Below are 16,735 nucleotides of genomic sequence, written 5' to 3' on the forward strand. Positions count from 1 at the left end.
TCTTTGCCTGTGCTTCTTCGCTTGCGCTTCTCCGTCTGCACTTCTCTGCCTGCGCTTCTCTGCCTGCGCTTCTTCATTGGCTCAACTGGACTGCACTTCTCATCTCAGCATTGTGGTGAGGCCGATCCACCTTCCAGACACACACTCTCTCTCTCTCCTTATATTCTGCTGATACTATATTTAGTAAATTAGTTTGTTTCACCTCAGATTGTTGCCGCTGTTTTCAATTATTTCGGGGTCCCCTATTTTCCTTTTCCGGGGGTGCGGATCCACGGATCCCTCCGCCCTTCTAGTCACGGAACTGGACTGAACCAGCCCGTAAACCGTTGACAGTCACCCTTACTGTGAAGAAGTTCTTACACACATTTGTGCAGAACTTCCTATGCTTCAGTTTGTGGCTTATAAGTTTCCCCTTATTCTATCACCACACACTGCTGAAAGGAATCTGGCCTTGGTACTATAGAAAACTTCAACTAGCTCTCAAATTTCACGTTTAGGCAATTGAATCCCACTCCATGAATTCGATCTTTGCACAAAGTATACAGAATACTAGGTTGTTTCACTTGTGAAACATTTTAATTGAATTCAGTGCTCTGAAGTAATCTGTGATCTAAGCATGCCTAGCAATGCTAGACACCTATAGACAAAGCTCTGTATTATCACTCCTGAATCCACAGAGACTCAAGATATTCAGGAGAACTTACACTACTTACAGTAAAGTAGTCTTGTTTACTAGTCATGGTTGCTAACTAGAAAGGTACACAGAGGAAATTTAGGAGAAGGAAATCAAAGAGGAAAATTATTCTTCTAAGACAAAATACAAATAAAAGAATGAGTATTTTCTGCAGATCCTAGATACATTGAACAAAAGCTATACTTTTATGTAGAAAAATTGAGGAAGGCACTGGAGAAATATGAAGAAACTCTGTATAGAATGATTATGTTGGGCAAGGTGGAATGGACAACGTTAAAATAACAAGAGGCAAGAGGTGACAGAAAAAATACAAAGATGACATAGAAGCAGGGAAGGTAGAAAAATAAAACCTAAGAACAAAGTAAGTTAAACAAGCTAGAAAACAGAAAAAGGTCAAAACAAAGAGCAGGACTGTGGAATAAACCCTGGCAAAAAGAAAACAAACAAAAACATACAAAAAAACATTTGCCAATAAAATAGTGTAATCATGACAACTTCTGTTGTTACTTTTGTTCCTTTTCATTTTATGTCTACAGTGTTATTGCAGATAACAAGCACTAAAAGGATGTAAAGTACTTCTTCCTAGTTGTGATGTAATTAAAACTGTAATCAAGACAGCAGTTATATGCATATAGTATATTTCTTTTTTTCTAATATTGTCATTATTATAAAGATATATAGGACCCATTTATTTTGCAAAAGAAATGTTAAAGATCACAGTTCTATGCTGATTACTTTGTAAGAAGGAAAGCTCATGAGATTTAGTAATTCAAGAATAATAAGAAAGTGCAAATAAAAATTAACAGGATGGGATAAACATAATAAGTATTTGTGCAGAATACAAAGGACATTGTATTATCTTGTATAGTATAGCAAAAATGTGTGACAAGCAACCAGTCAATTCCCAAAAACTGTTGATATAAAAAGTGATAAGACTTTTCGCTCAGCTATCACCAAATCCCTACATAATTTGATTTGGAGAACTGGAACTACAGCATCTAAAGGAAGACAAAGGCACCTTGCTATCTTCTTCTTTACCTTCTTTTTCTTCTTTTTCATCACTACTTTGACAATAACTACATAGATGACTGTTCTATGAATGACATTTAATGTTGGCAAATACAAGAAATGATAGATGTGATTTTCAAGGGTGCACACTCATACAATTTTTTTTTTTTAATGTTTTGTATACTTTGATCCCTGGTATAAAATTAAATAGTCTGTTTTTGGAATATGGAAACATAGATTATAACGATCTAGAATTATTATAAATTTTAAAAAGAATTTTTTACATTCTAGATTATGTGTGCTGTTAATGCATAAATGCTGACTGATTAACAGAATACCACAAAATATTTCACATCACTTACTAGAATATCATTAAATAGTTGACAGCTTAATGGAAAAAAAAAAAGACAAACATACTATTTCGAACAAGAGCAAACAAATATAGTTGCCTATGCTATATATATTTGTGTGTGCTTCTGTGTGTATGTATCTGAAGGCAGGAGGGTGAGGAAGATCAGAAGGATCAGATCGGCTTTATAAGTTGTGCTCCTGCTGGGACTGAGGACATTTTTCTTGGCATATTTCAACACTTTAACACATACTGTTTGTATACTATAAATCTATGTCAGAAAAAAAGCAATATTTCCTAGAGGAAAACAACCCAGCTGTTTTAAATATGGCTCTATTTCCCTGGCAAAATAAATATATATATACATATTCTGCTGGAAACTATCTTATAGATCCCAACATTTTAAATACTACAGTATGCAACAAACTTTAGATAGTAAAAAGTTGATATCACTGTGGAAGAAAATGCTAGTTTGTAAGTTGCATTGTTATTTAATACAGAACTGTAAATACAGTGAAAATGACTTCTGAATCACAAAAGCAACATTACTTTAAAGAATGTGTAAGTAGATTTACGTATTTGAATGGTCAGTGAACTGACTTCTGCTAAATAACTAAACATCTTAAGAGAATACTTTATTGTCTTGATATTCTTTTCATATTGTTATACAGTTTAGTATTATATGCTTATTCCAAAGACAAACTTTGAAACAAGACCAGAGCTCTGTTCTTTCCAACAACATGTGCTCACACATATCATTAAGGCTGTTTTATAATTGAATAGGTAAGATTTGTGTTCAGAAAAAGTTGTTCTGTTGTTTTTTGTTAGTTTGTTTTCTTTTTAAAGACATTATTGACAAGGCAGCTAAATGTATGATTGCTTCGGATTAGGATTAACTGTGTCTTCTTCAACATTAGTCATTCATGTTAACAGATTTTGGAAAATGGTTTTTAAAATGTAATTTAAAATGTAATTAAAATTAGAGGATCTGAGAAACATATATAACCAATCTTTACTTATAACTGATGAAAAGCCATTCCAATTGCAATTAGCAAAATTAAGGCCAGAAATGAGGCAGTGGAAATGAGAAAAAGAAAATATACTAAAAAAATTGACAGAAAACACGCATGAGAAATGAAACCAACTCTTGAATTTGGAAAACACGTACTTTTCAGAGAAAATATAGGAGAAAAAAAAGAGAGAGAGAGAGAGAAAGAGTGTTGAAATAAACATCTCAGAGAGTGCCACACTGTAAAGTATTCGAATGCAGCACACTGTCCATTGATTTTTTTTTGAAATTAGAGGGATTTGATTGATGTCCATCCTTAGATCTCTTCACACCCAGAACATGACTAACATGCTTATCAAGTAAAAGGTATCCATACATCTTCCTGCTTCAAGATTGCAATTGAATTAATTCAATAAAAATTAATTCTGAAAAAATCTGGGGATTTATCTCCAAATTTTCAGAAAATGAAAATAACTATATGTTTTCATGTAAAAAGCAAATTAAGACCAATAACTCTAACAAGGAAAAATGACATTTTAAAGTAAAACCAAGTTAAGTTAAATTGAGTAGTCTTTTCTTTTTCCTTCCGTCTTTCCTTCTGGTCCATTTTTTCTTCTTTAGAAATGCCAGAGTATTATTACTCTGTCAACAGCTTATGGTCTGGTTTGGCCCGGTTGCATGACTAGCGGGGCAGAAGGATTTCACAAATCCACACCTCTGGAATAGGGAAACAGGAGACTCAGAATAATTAAAAACAGCGGCGATGATCTGAGGAGAAACAGACTAATTTACTAAATACAGTATTGAAATACAAGATAACACACTATAATACAATATAATTAGAATTGAAGCTAATAAATCAAATGTAATGAGAGAGTGTATCTGAAAGCTGAAGGCTTTATGCTAGTGCTGAGGCGATGCGTGCAGCGGGGACGAGCAGCAATGAGGAGAAGCCGATGATCGAAAAGAGGAATGTCAGATGACCTACCAAGGCCTTGTATCTGTTCCCCCTGAGCAGAAACAATAATAGCACAGCAAACAGTCTTCTGGGGAATGTAGTTCTTCTTCTCTTCTGGAACAGGTACCCGGAACTGGAGCATTAACACTTTAACTCCCAGTGTACAGCATGATGTTATGATGTGGAATACTAATAACTAAAAATCATAAAACCATGACAGTTTCTAAAGTGTAATGTCTTTTATCTTTCAATATATTGCTTAAATATTCATATTGAACCAGATTCTGTTTTTATTTAATTTAAACACAAAGCACCCATGGATATCAAAGTAAGCAGAATTAAGCCTGCTATACATTATTTGCATTTAAAACCAGAATAGAATGTTTAGAGAAGCATTTTTCAGGGCATTCTTTGCATTTTTTCAAGTAAGTACATTAATTATCTTGATTATTTTCACAGGGAATAATTATACACATCTCTGAAGCTCTTAACAGTGTAAATATTAGAAAGAAGGAATATAGAAACAAATTACAGTAACAAAATATATTTTGGCAATCTGGGCAATTAGTGTACATAGTGCTATTGGAGAACAGTCTAATTCTGGAGTTCTGTATCTACTACTTTAAACTCACTTTTGATTCTGAGCGTCTTAGAAAGCAATACTTTATGACATACAAGAAGGATCATAAATTAAATTATCCCTTGTAAGATTTACAGTATTTTTCCAGGAAAATCATAATCTTTAAAATATACCATACAAATATTAATTATTAGCATGTGCCTGTACATTAACAGTTTGAAATCCAGATGAATCAATTTTCGAAGGCAATGAGATGGTAACTTGTCCCATAATTCTGGAGAGTTTTCTCCAGAAAACTCTATTATATAACTCTATTATAAAACTCTATTATATAACACACAAAATGCACAGGAGACATACACTTCTGATTTGGTTCACAGGATATCAGTGAGCAAACTCAGAAGGCACAAGATGTCTATGCTTCAGCTGCTGAATGGAGCTATAGAATTTCATGAACTGATTTTTCAGAGTAAACAGAATTTTCTCATGACTGTATTTTAACTCTTACGGATGTTGGAAAGTAATTTAAATTTGGATGTCAAATTAGTCATCTGCTTCCAAGCTGCTTAGTTGAGAAGACTAGGAAAAGAAATAGTCACTTCAAGAGAATGGTTTATGTTATTTTGAGACAAACATCTAAAACAGATCAGAAGTATCATCTTGTGGAACTTTTTTCTTATTGATTCTTGCACGTGGAATATAAGGAGATCAGTTGAGATGTAAATCATATAACTTTCAGATTTGTTTCAGATGTTTATTACAGAGGTATCGTCACTTGAATCTAGTAGAGATCACATGGTAAATCTTATTTGGCAGCAAATTTTGTACCACTATATTAATCAAATACCTCATCTTCTAAAGTGTTAATCAGTCTATGTTAAAGTAAATATTAGAAAAACATATGTAATTTCCAAATACATATGTATATAAAAGAATATATGTTTATATATTTTTATGTATGTCATAGAATCATAGAATCATTTAGGTTGCAAAACATCTCTAAGGTCACAAAGTTCAACCATTGCTGCATATGTACTGTACGCATTAAATCATTTGTATGCATATACAGACATATAAACATGTATACTTACATATTAGGAAAACGGACAAACGGAATTTTATTTTCCTTCTAAAAATATTTTATGTATTTGGCAAATAAAGGATATTAGTGCTGGATGAGAGGTTGCATTGATCATGTGGCACTGTTCAAGTTAATAGCCTCAAGCATACATTTGAATAGCTTGCAAATATGGATATTCAATTTAGAGGACAACATTTTTTTATCTGCTTCTTTGTTTGTATCTATGGTTCTGTCAACTTAAAAAAGAAAAAGAAATATCAGATAAGTACATTATTTTCCTTCATTCCTAACAGTATCGTATGGTACAAAATTCACTCTACAGGGTCCTCAACCTCACTGGAGCTAGTCCATTAGATTCCATTCCACAGATATTAGAAGAATGAAGTTAATTTGAAAGCTTCTTGTGTCATCAGTGAAATGAGGATATTTTGTTACTTTGGAAAGAATGAAGATAGTAGATACACATCATCATTTACAGAACTCAGTAATTAGAAAGAGCAAAACAATTAGGAGACTTTAAAGATATGCTTTGTGAGTACAGGGAAAATTCAGATGTGTATGTGCGTCTGCCATTTTCTACACATTATCCAGCTATTTAAGTTGGGAAAACAAAAATGAAAAATACTGAATATTTGACAAATTATTAGGTCTTTACTGCAGAAAAATCAGTTATTGTAAATTTCTCTTTGATACTTTCATAGGGTTTCTCAGGGCTTAACCTTGATGGAGGGTTCAAACAAATCTTTTTGCAGCTCATTAAGTTATTATGTTTCTATGTGTATGTTTTAATTTATTATGATTCAATGATTCTATGATTCTATGTGTCATTAAATCCACATGATAGGCAAACATTCATGGCTCTTATCTCCTAAAATATGAGGTAAAATTTGCTTAAAACTCTGTCACTGACAAAGTGACAGATACAAGTTAATTTGCATCATTTTGTGTTTGCTGCAGCCTAAGTTCTTTCATAAGCAGTTTATCTCGGCTGATATACAGTAACTTGTTAACCTATTAATTTATGCAAGTTCCAGAATTAAATGTTCAGAATACTTAAATGGTACATAGGTATCATATGCTAAGAAATATTATTTATCATCTTTACCTTATTTATTTATAATCATAACATTCAACATTGCGTATGACTACACTGACCAAAATCCATCCTTCTCATAAACATCAGAGTTTTGGTTTTCATATTTAATTAGTTACGAAGATCAGATAATCATCTTGCATTGTATTACAGTTAATCAGAGAACATTTGAATCCAAAATAATATTTGAATGCTTTATTGAATTTACAAAGCATTATATAATACTGTCACATCCCATCAAATACCTAGATAATTTTTTTAGAAACAAAAGGCTTTTCTATGAAATACAGAAGTCTAAAGAATTTTCTTGTTGGCTACGCGCTGGTATAATGTCAAATGACTTTAGCAGATCAGTCTGCAGTTGTAAATAGTTTCTCTAGAGAAAGCTGGTTGCAAGATCATTATTTTGAGAAATGTTTGATTTAGGACATGAAAAGGAAAAGAAAAAAAAAAAGAGGATTTAAGGAGTGGAAAAAAAAAAAAACAAACAAAAAAAACCAAAAACACTGGAGAAAAACAAGGGCGTGAAAGTATTGCTCTGTTGAATGGAATGTGTTTTGAGGAAGGCTTATCAAAGAATGTTTTGGTTGTTTTGTTAGCTGAGGTATTTTTGCATCACTAAGAAATGTTGCACAGGCATTCCTTGATGGTATTTCTTCTACATTTTTCAGACTAGAGGCTTGTCCTTAGGAATAAACAAAAAGTCATGGAAACTGTGAAAAGAAAGAGAGAGAGTAAAGAAATGGTGCATGTCCTACCTCTGAAGGCATTCAATATCAAACTGCATGGGGCCTGGGCAGCCTGACCTAGTGGTTGGGAACCTGTTCAAGGGTAGGTGGCTTTGGCAACAAGTATTTGCTAAGACATCTTTCAACCTAAGGTGTTATATGATTCTATGATTCTGTATTACATCATTTCTATAAGCCTCAAATCTTTTTATTCATCAGTATGGAAATATCGTATTATACAATGAAGCAGTCTGTTCTTGAAAGGAAAAAAATTTTGCAAAAAAGGATTATGTACAGGACAGACTAAATTACACATTTTAGGAAACTTCAGAGTCTTTGTATGAGCAAATCTTGTGGTTTGAGAAAGCTTTCATTTACTCTTTTTTCTTACAAATTTTTCAAATGCATGAAATCTATGAAGTAAACTAGCTTTTTCAGCTGTAGCAGTATTAGTGAGTTATGTTTTCCTAAGTACCAGCATTAAATATTAAAAATAGGTACTTTTTAGCCAATTCCACGTATTTCAGTAATCAGTCTTTTCTTTCTCCCATGAATAGTGCCAGTGAATGCCAGAGGAATGAAATTGAGCCTTTTTTGGGACTGAGTTACCACATTAGTAGTCTCTATCAGAAAATATCAGTTTCTACAGTTTTAGACTGATCTCAGATCACTTCTAAATGAAAAATTTATATCCTCTTATTCATTATTTTAAATTAGTTTTCATTTGATGTTTACTTTAATGCTAAAACATCTGTAATAAACTAATGGAGGGCCATCTATCTAGTACATGGGAAAGAGATGAATACTTCAGTGTTCAGTGATATATCCTGAATAGCTATTTCTGTATCACTTAGCTTTCCCAGTGAACCAGAAATCTGGTTTACCTAGCATCTCCTCTAAGAGAAAGCTCTTCACACTCCTGACTATTAAAGTCATAAAGTTATACAAAATGGAAGCAGCACTCATTCACAATCCACACACACCAAGCATCATGGATCTAGTACACTACTAACTGATGTGAACGACAAAATGACTGAAGTCTTTGAAAACCATTTTTTATTGCTTCTTTTTTTTTCTTCCCCATCTACTCTGTCTTACTATTGTATTTAAACTGCTGGGGCATAAACTATATTTACATGGTTGCATATTTTTGGTGAAGGACTTTAATGTCTGTATAATGGGTGAGTTAGGATAATCTTTGTGAGGGCTTTAGAGAAAGCTGTGAAACAAATAAAAGTTAGTAAAATAGTTCTCATGAGTGTCTAATGAAGAGGAATCACTGTATAGTAGTTAGCTTAAATTACTGTGTCATTTACAAATTCTTTTGTTGACTTAGCCCTGGTTCTTCTGTCCTTTAGCTATTCTACACATGCATCTGGAGTTTGTGTTATTTTTTACATGCTTCAGTAGTAATAGTCTGTAATGTTATTCTCAAAAACAGAAACCATTGTTCCCATGACAATAAGTTAGAGAAGTTTTTCTATTTTTCTTCACTTTTTTTCATCATAGTTGTATTTACTTCCAACTTACAGAATCATAGAATCATAGAATCACCAAGGTTGGAAAAGACCTAAAAGGTCATCCAGTCCAACCGTTCACCTATTGTCAATAGCTCCCACTAAACCATGTCCCTCAACACAACATCCAGTCTTTCCTTGAACACCCCCCAGGTTTGGTGACTCCATCACCTCCCTGGGCAATACATTCCAGTGCCTGAAATAATTCATATTACAAGATCCAAGGTTTTTTGTTGTTCTTGTTTTTTTTTTTTTTTTTTTAAAGGTCTATAAGGTCATACTGAAAGGGATATATGACATTATATTTTAAGCAAAGAAAGAAAAAAAAGGAAGTTTCAACATAGACTAAAGGAATTAAACTCTTATGTCTTCCTGCCTCCCCGATTGTAACCTTTAATATTAATTCTCTCTAGATGGAGTTTAAAAAGAGAAATCAGTATATGCAGCTACCAGAACAGTTTAATGAAGGTAATGGGTGGTTCTGTATATATAAAACAAATTGCACAAGGTTAAAAACAAAAACAAGTTGTTCCAGTTAATCTCACACTATAAAGTAAGCAAGTAATTTCTGTCCAGAGAGTCAGATTTAACTTATTTTTTCCAAGTCAGCGTAAGATGTTTTATTTGAAAACTGAAAGGTAGATGATTTAACATTCACTCAGAATTCTCTGACCAGAATTACTACAACTTGAACCAAAATTACTGAAATGAACTGAGCCACAGAAGATTCCAATAATAAACTTTTAGCATCTAACCATATAATAAATATATTTCAGTATCAGTACACACATAATACGGATATTTAATTATTAAAAATATATACATGATTTATGTCTTAAAAATCACATGAATACATATGCAACCTCTTCACTAGCACAACATGTTGTATTAAGGGTAAGTACTACTACCATTAAATTAGGAGGTGACCATATATCTGTGATGTAGAAGTAATTGGTACATGGTCACACAGTCTTCCTTTCCCATCCTTCTTTCCCTGCCCCGCTGCACCTCCAGGGCAGCATAAATAGCAAGACATATTAATACAAGTCTCCTGCATTTACCTAGTTGTCAGTACATAAATGTAGGAAGGTAGCAACAATACACAATGTAAATTATTTCTGTACTAAAAACATTTCCATTCTAAGAACAAACAATCCCTGAATATAATATAAAACCCAAAATTAATGATAGGGCTATGGTGATTTACTATCTCTGTATTCTCCACATCTAAGAATTATTTGCATGGACAGTGTGATAATGAGGTGTTATATGTCTAGAAATGAAGTTTTCAGATAGTCAAAGTGAAAATTGAAGTGAAAATGCTGATCTTGGTAGCCTCCAACTGTCCTTCAGTTGTTGAAGGATTTCAGCTTTGTCCAACATTATAGCTTTTGGCAAATGCAAGCTCTTGTAATACCCAGGAGCATGAGAATAATTATAATATATATATATTAAAAATCCTGCTTGTATCACAGTGTATCAGAGTGAAGGTTGTCAAGGCACATGGTACATTCTGAGATATAGTGTCATAAGCAGCCAGTTCAAGCTAAATATGGTAATGAAGATGGGCAAGCTGAGAGAAGAGCAACCTGAAAATTTCATTATTTAGTCATAGCTCCTATCAGAACTACTGACTTGGACTTTCATACTGTGCTTCAGCAAGTGAAGTAAAGGTGATGCAATGACTTTCTGCAGGAATCACAATGTAATTTCCCTGTAAGACACCACTTAAAAGACACCACTTTTATGAAGACAAGTCTAAACTGCACTTTGAAAACACATGTAGAATTTTAGAATTGTCTTGTTTACTAACACTTTTGGGTTTTAAAGAATTGGCAATTGCAGAAATGCTGTTCAACACTTACACATTTTTATGCAGACTACTGGTGCTATTTTTCAGTCTGAACTTTTTTTTCCCCCCACTTGTCAGATAATACTTATAGGGTGAATTCCCTCTTCTGTGATTTCATGAACTGCAGTGACTATTCTTGGTGTGACACCGAGAATTCATATGAAATTCACAATACAGTTACCATATTTGGAACACTGTTATATTAACTCAATAGTTAAGACAAAAATCAAATATGATTATGAATTACACTGTCTAGAAGTTCAAAGATGAGACAATCATGCAATATGGTCTGTCCAGAAATCATAGAAGTTGCAGAAATTAATGATATAACACAACATTAAAATACTGGTTTCTTCATAAGTTTGTGTTGTTCCTTTCCTGTGCAAATGAAATATTAAAACAGTACATATTGCTGTTGTTTAAAGTTATTTTAGCAGCCAACATTTCAGCATATCTTGATTTGCATCACATATGAAAACTCAGTAACACTGTATTTTCCTATTTTGTTTACTTCATAATGAAAAAAATATCCTTCACAGAACTTGTGTCGTAGCTCAACTTTTGTACATCTTGATTTATATCAGCATTGTTCTCTGAGGTTAGACATGATCACGTTAATTCAGGTTTTGTAGTGCTCTTACTGTCTGTTCAGATTCACAGACTTTCTTGCCACTAAGTGTATGCATAATTCATCTTTTTGTTTTCAATCTTTCAAAATACTTATTCTCTTTAGATGGAATCTGATGTTATACTTGCAGATGCCCAAGTAAAAGCATCTAGGAAGAAATGAATCAAGTGTCTTTATTAATGGCAAGCTATGGAGTAGCAAAAAGTGAACAGGCTTCTTTGAATCAAATCTGTCTATGTTTTCTACTTAAAACATCATTAAACATGATGTTAATTCTTTCAGCACCAATGAAAAACATAATCCTGAACACAGCATCTTAAAACAGCAGTTAAGGACCAAAACCATAACACACCCTTGTTCAGAACAGGTCCATACATGTTATTACATGTGTAATTGCTACATATAAATCCTAATAAACTTGGATTTGTTAAAAATATGAGTATATAAGTATGTAAATATATAATATTTTGTTTGATGTCTCAGGACAACATGAAAATAGTGGCTAAAGTTGTACCCTTCTGTTTATTTTCGCTAATGATATAAAGAACATTTTAAACATCACATCAGAAGACAGTCTAATTAACCCTGATCTAGCTATAATTTATATTTAATAAAGTTTAAAATCAATACTTGAAATCACATTAATTTCATATATTAAAAAATAGGCTAAACTTAATATGTGCTAGGTGAGAATGTGAAGACAGATGGACATTTGACTTGACAAAGTCATTTATTAAACTCCTGTCATATCTTGTAAGGGTGTCCATGGGGATCAGTTATTCTCCACTTACATTTTTGTGTCACCATAAATTAAGTATGATAATTGCTGCTAAATTATTAAAGACTAAATTAAAAGTTTTTTGTCCTGATCTAATATATCTATCTTATTTGCATAAATTTAATATTTAGCTCCCTGCTTTGCAAAAAACTCATGAACAAGTTTAACTTTCTGCACTGTCTTTTATACCACACAAATAAATAACTATTAGTTATTCTCATTTAGGAATGGGAACCTGAGAAAATATTAAATATGGATCTCCTGTATAGAGTCATACATTCTGAGAATCAAGTACTTTGGTTTTCAAATAAAATCTACTGAGCATAAGAGTATTTACTGAGCAGCAAACATACTGAGGTGCCTGGAAGTTTCATGTTAGACATGAACACATTCATGTTACACATTCCTAACTGTTTTATATTTTTTATTCTCCTTTTATACTACTATCCAATAACATATTGTACAATGTGAAGTACAATAACATATAGAGGTAGGTATGAGTTTTAATGACCAATTTGTGGGCTGATTAGTAGCTTCTAGAACGTGAGAATATTATAAATCATGTTCCAAGAGAAATGCTCTCTCAATCCTCAAATTTAAAGTCTGGAAAGAAATGCTTATAAATTTCAGTTTTCCTTTAATTATATGTTGATTTTCCATGGAAACATGCACTTTGATTCCATGCTTGTTTTCAGACATTTTAATAGCTTAATTAGTTATCTAATTAGTATCAACACAAAATAGTGACAATCTTCCTTTTTGGTCAAAAACTTTTGAACAGGAAAGGTTGCACTTAAAAGATAAATCTATGTGAATTTTTCCGTTTATCTTAGTAGGAGTAGGAATAATTCCTCAGATCTCATGTCAGATGAGAAAGTCCCTAAATTAAGAATGGGTTAGTCACTCATGTCTCTTACGTGCTACTTTAAGCTTTCAGCATAAACGTAAATGATACATCAGAAAAAGTATACCTTTTTAGCATTTTAAAATTGACAAAATTTTGAATAATCACAGTTTCTTCTGACTCCAGTGGGCAGTAATCTCTTCTTTGTCCAAAGAGATTGGATCAGTACTAGGTGCCAGATTTACTTCAGAACTGTTAAACTCATTCTCCAAGCTGAAACTAACATTTGTTTCAGAGGTTTAGTATCACTGACTCAGCCTTCTGTAGAATTTCTCAGACTATGATTTACCTCAGTGTTTGTTTTCCACTGTTTACTTCAGCCCAGATTGCTATATTAGGTTTCAGCAGGAATCCCATTACAGAACTGCTGGATTTTGTATTGTGTTTTCTGAATTTTATGTTTACAAATCACTTGGGCTAGGGATTTGACCAAGATTTTAAAATCTTTTTATACTTTATCTAAACTGTGAATCTTTTTTCTCAATTTGACAATCAAAATTGTCGAGTGTCTTTAGTTGAAAACCAGACCTTTGTTTCACTTCTGTGTTAAATCTGCTGTAACACATGGCTTACTTGATTTTCTTTGTATATTTGGATCTGCACAGAGCTCCTGCTGAGATTCTGATACGGGTGCAAAGCAAAGACGACTCCTAAAAGAAATTAACAGCCCTCTTATTGCTAATTAAAAGCTCTTTGCTTTCTCTCCACATGGCCAGTGCAGCTGCTTCACATCCTCTTGGTGCTACAAAAACACATAAATTCAAAGACAATATTGTGAACAGCACCTGGCACTTGCTGCACCTGCCGTGATGAGACTATATTTCATTCTGTCAGTAAATTAAAATTCTCCAGGGCTGAAAAGGATGCTTTTTTTCTCATTCAACCTCTTCCATTGTCCCCAGTGGTAAAGAGACAGTAGTTTTGCTTCCATTTTCGATACTAAATATATCATATTACTGTTTGCTTCAGTGGTGCAGGCACCTGCCTCCTGCTGTAAATGTTGTGTTCCACTTTTGAAAGATTTCCCCAGGGCTCCACATTCAAGTATTGGCTTGTAACTATGGCTTAATATCATGTCAAAATCTCTTAAGGAAGATACAACTTGTCAAGTCATCTCAGAATTGAACCTTCATCTAGTGAAATTCTGAAAATGTCCTTTGAGTGTTTGAAGCATGAGAAGACAAATAAAAGGCTAGCAAGTCATTTGTAAAGATAATAGCTAACAGCATGCATTTCCCCATTCCCTCTCTCTTTTCCATTAAATGTTGATAAAGAGAGAAGAGCAGACTGCGGGTCAGTGATCTTTGCTATTTATATCCAGGTCAAAGAAAGTCCCAAACTTCTGAGTTTTGGCCATGGCAGAAAAAGGATGTAAAGAGAAAGAAATTCTCAAATAAACTGTGATAGATTCAAGGACAAACAGACTGAATTCAGAGTTTATTAAAAAAAAAAAAACAAAAAAACAAATCACATAAAAAGTTTCAATGTAAAGATTTAATAAACAACAAAAGAATTTGGAAGGATGCTTGTGGTATTTGATGTTACTGTATTTGTTGCGATACAGGAGTATTTTTTAGGAATAAATCCATGTACACTGATTTAAATTGGAAAATCAATATGAATTATCATACTGGCTTTTTGTATATGATAAATGAGAGTTTCACAGCATCTTTTGCTAGAGTAATTGATGTGAATGATCAAAGCATTCACATTCTTTTCTTATTCTTCTTTTTATTTTTTTTATTTTTTCCTATTTCAGGAAATTGATCTCTGATGAAATATGAAGACTATTCATAAATCTGTAAATATTTCACAAATTGCTATTAATAATTTCCACTGAAGAGCAAAAAAGCAAACAAGCAAATCAACAAACCAGATAAGTGTCACAGTTCCTTAAACTCAAACCTAATGGGGACAAAAATAAGAAGCCAAAGTTCTATACTTTAATCATTTAACTCCCTAGTAGGATTTCTTGGACAAATAAAACTACTAATCAATAGTAACAGAAGTACTTTAAATTGCTACTGCTCCTTTCATAGAATCATAGAATTGCTCAGGTTGGAGAAGATCTTAAAGATCAATCTAACCAAACTACCCTAACAACACTCCACTAAATCATGTCCCTGAGCACCACATCCAAATGGTTTTTAACACATTCTAGGATGGTGACTCAACCACCTCCCTGGGGAGCCTAACAACCCTTAAGAAGCCTTAACAACCCTTTCTGTAAAGAAGTGTTTCCTGATATCCAACCTAAAGTTACCCTGGTGCAACTTAAGACCATTTCCCCTCATCCTGTCACCTGTCACCAGTGAGAAGAGACCAACTCCGCTCTTGTTGTAAGCACCTTTATGATATTGGAAGAGAGCAATAAAGTCTCCCCTCAGTCTCCTCTTCTCCAGGCTAAACAACCATAATTCCTTCTGTTGCTTCTCACTGGGCATGTTCTCTAAGCCCTTCACAAGTCCTGTTGCCCTTCTTTGGACCTGCTGTAGCGCCTCAATGTCCTTTCTGTACTGAGGTGCCCAAAACTGAACACAGTACTCGGGTGAGGCCTCACCAGTGCCGAGTACAGGGGCAGGATGACTTCCCTAGTCCTGCTCACCACACTATTCCTGATACAAGCCAAGATGCTACTGGCCTTCTTGGCCACCTAGGCGCACTGCTGGCTCATATTCAGCAGAGTGTCCATCAGTACACCAAGGTCCCTTTCCATGAGGCAGCTTTCCAGCCTCCCCAGGCCTATAAGGTTTCCTGGGGTTGTTGTGAGCAAAATGCAGGATCTGACACTTGGTCCTATTGAAACTCATACAGTTTACCTTGACCCATTTATCCAGTCTATCCAGGTCCGTCTGTCATACCTTTCTGCCCTCAGGCAGATCAACATTCCCTCCCAACTTGGTGTTATCTACAAACTTACTGAGGGTGCACTCAATCCTCTTGTGAAGATAGTTAATACAGATGTTAAATAGAAGTTGTCCCAGTACTGAGCCCTGAGTGACACCGCTCGTGATTGGCCGCCAACTGGATTTAACTCCACTGACCACAACTCTTTGGGCCATCCAGCCAGTGTTTCACCCACTGGAACTTACACCCGTACAAATCATGGGCACTCAGGTTCTCCACAAGGATGTCGTTGTGCACAGTGTCAAAGGTTTTACTGAAGTCCAGGTAGACTTCATCAACAGCCTTACCTTCACCCACTAAGCCCCTCTGGTTAACAACTCTCCGGCATAACAGCCATTCCTTGCAGTTTTGTGTCAACTGCAAATCCACTGAGAATACCCTCTGTCCATTTATCTAGAACATTAATTAAGATGTTAAATGGGACTCAGTGAAATTTTGGCCTCTGGAGTACTCCATATGTTACCTGGACATTGCACCATGGATCACCACACTCTCAGTCTGGTTGTTCAGCCAGTTTTCAGTTCACCTCAGTATCTGCCCATCCAACCACATAACTAATGTAACTGCATAGCTAATTTCAAGCTGACTGTAGTTGTGAAATCCCAACAATATTTTTCAGCCGGATGGAGGTTGATCAGTTCTGTGTGAA

The sequence above is a fragment of the Meleagris gallopavo genome, chromosome 1 (genome assembly GCF_905368555.1).
Source record: "Meleagris gallopavo chromosome 1, MGAL_WU_HG_1.1, whole genome shotgun sequence".
Lineage (NCBI taxonomy): Eukaryota > Metazoa > Chordata > Aves > Galliformes > Phasianidae > Meleagris > Meleagris gallopavo.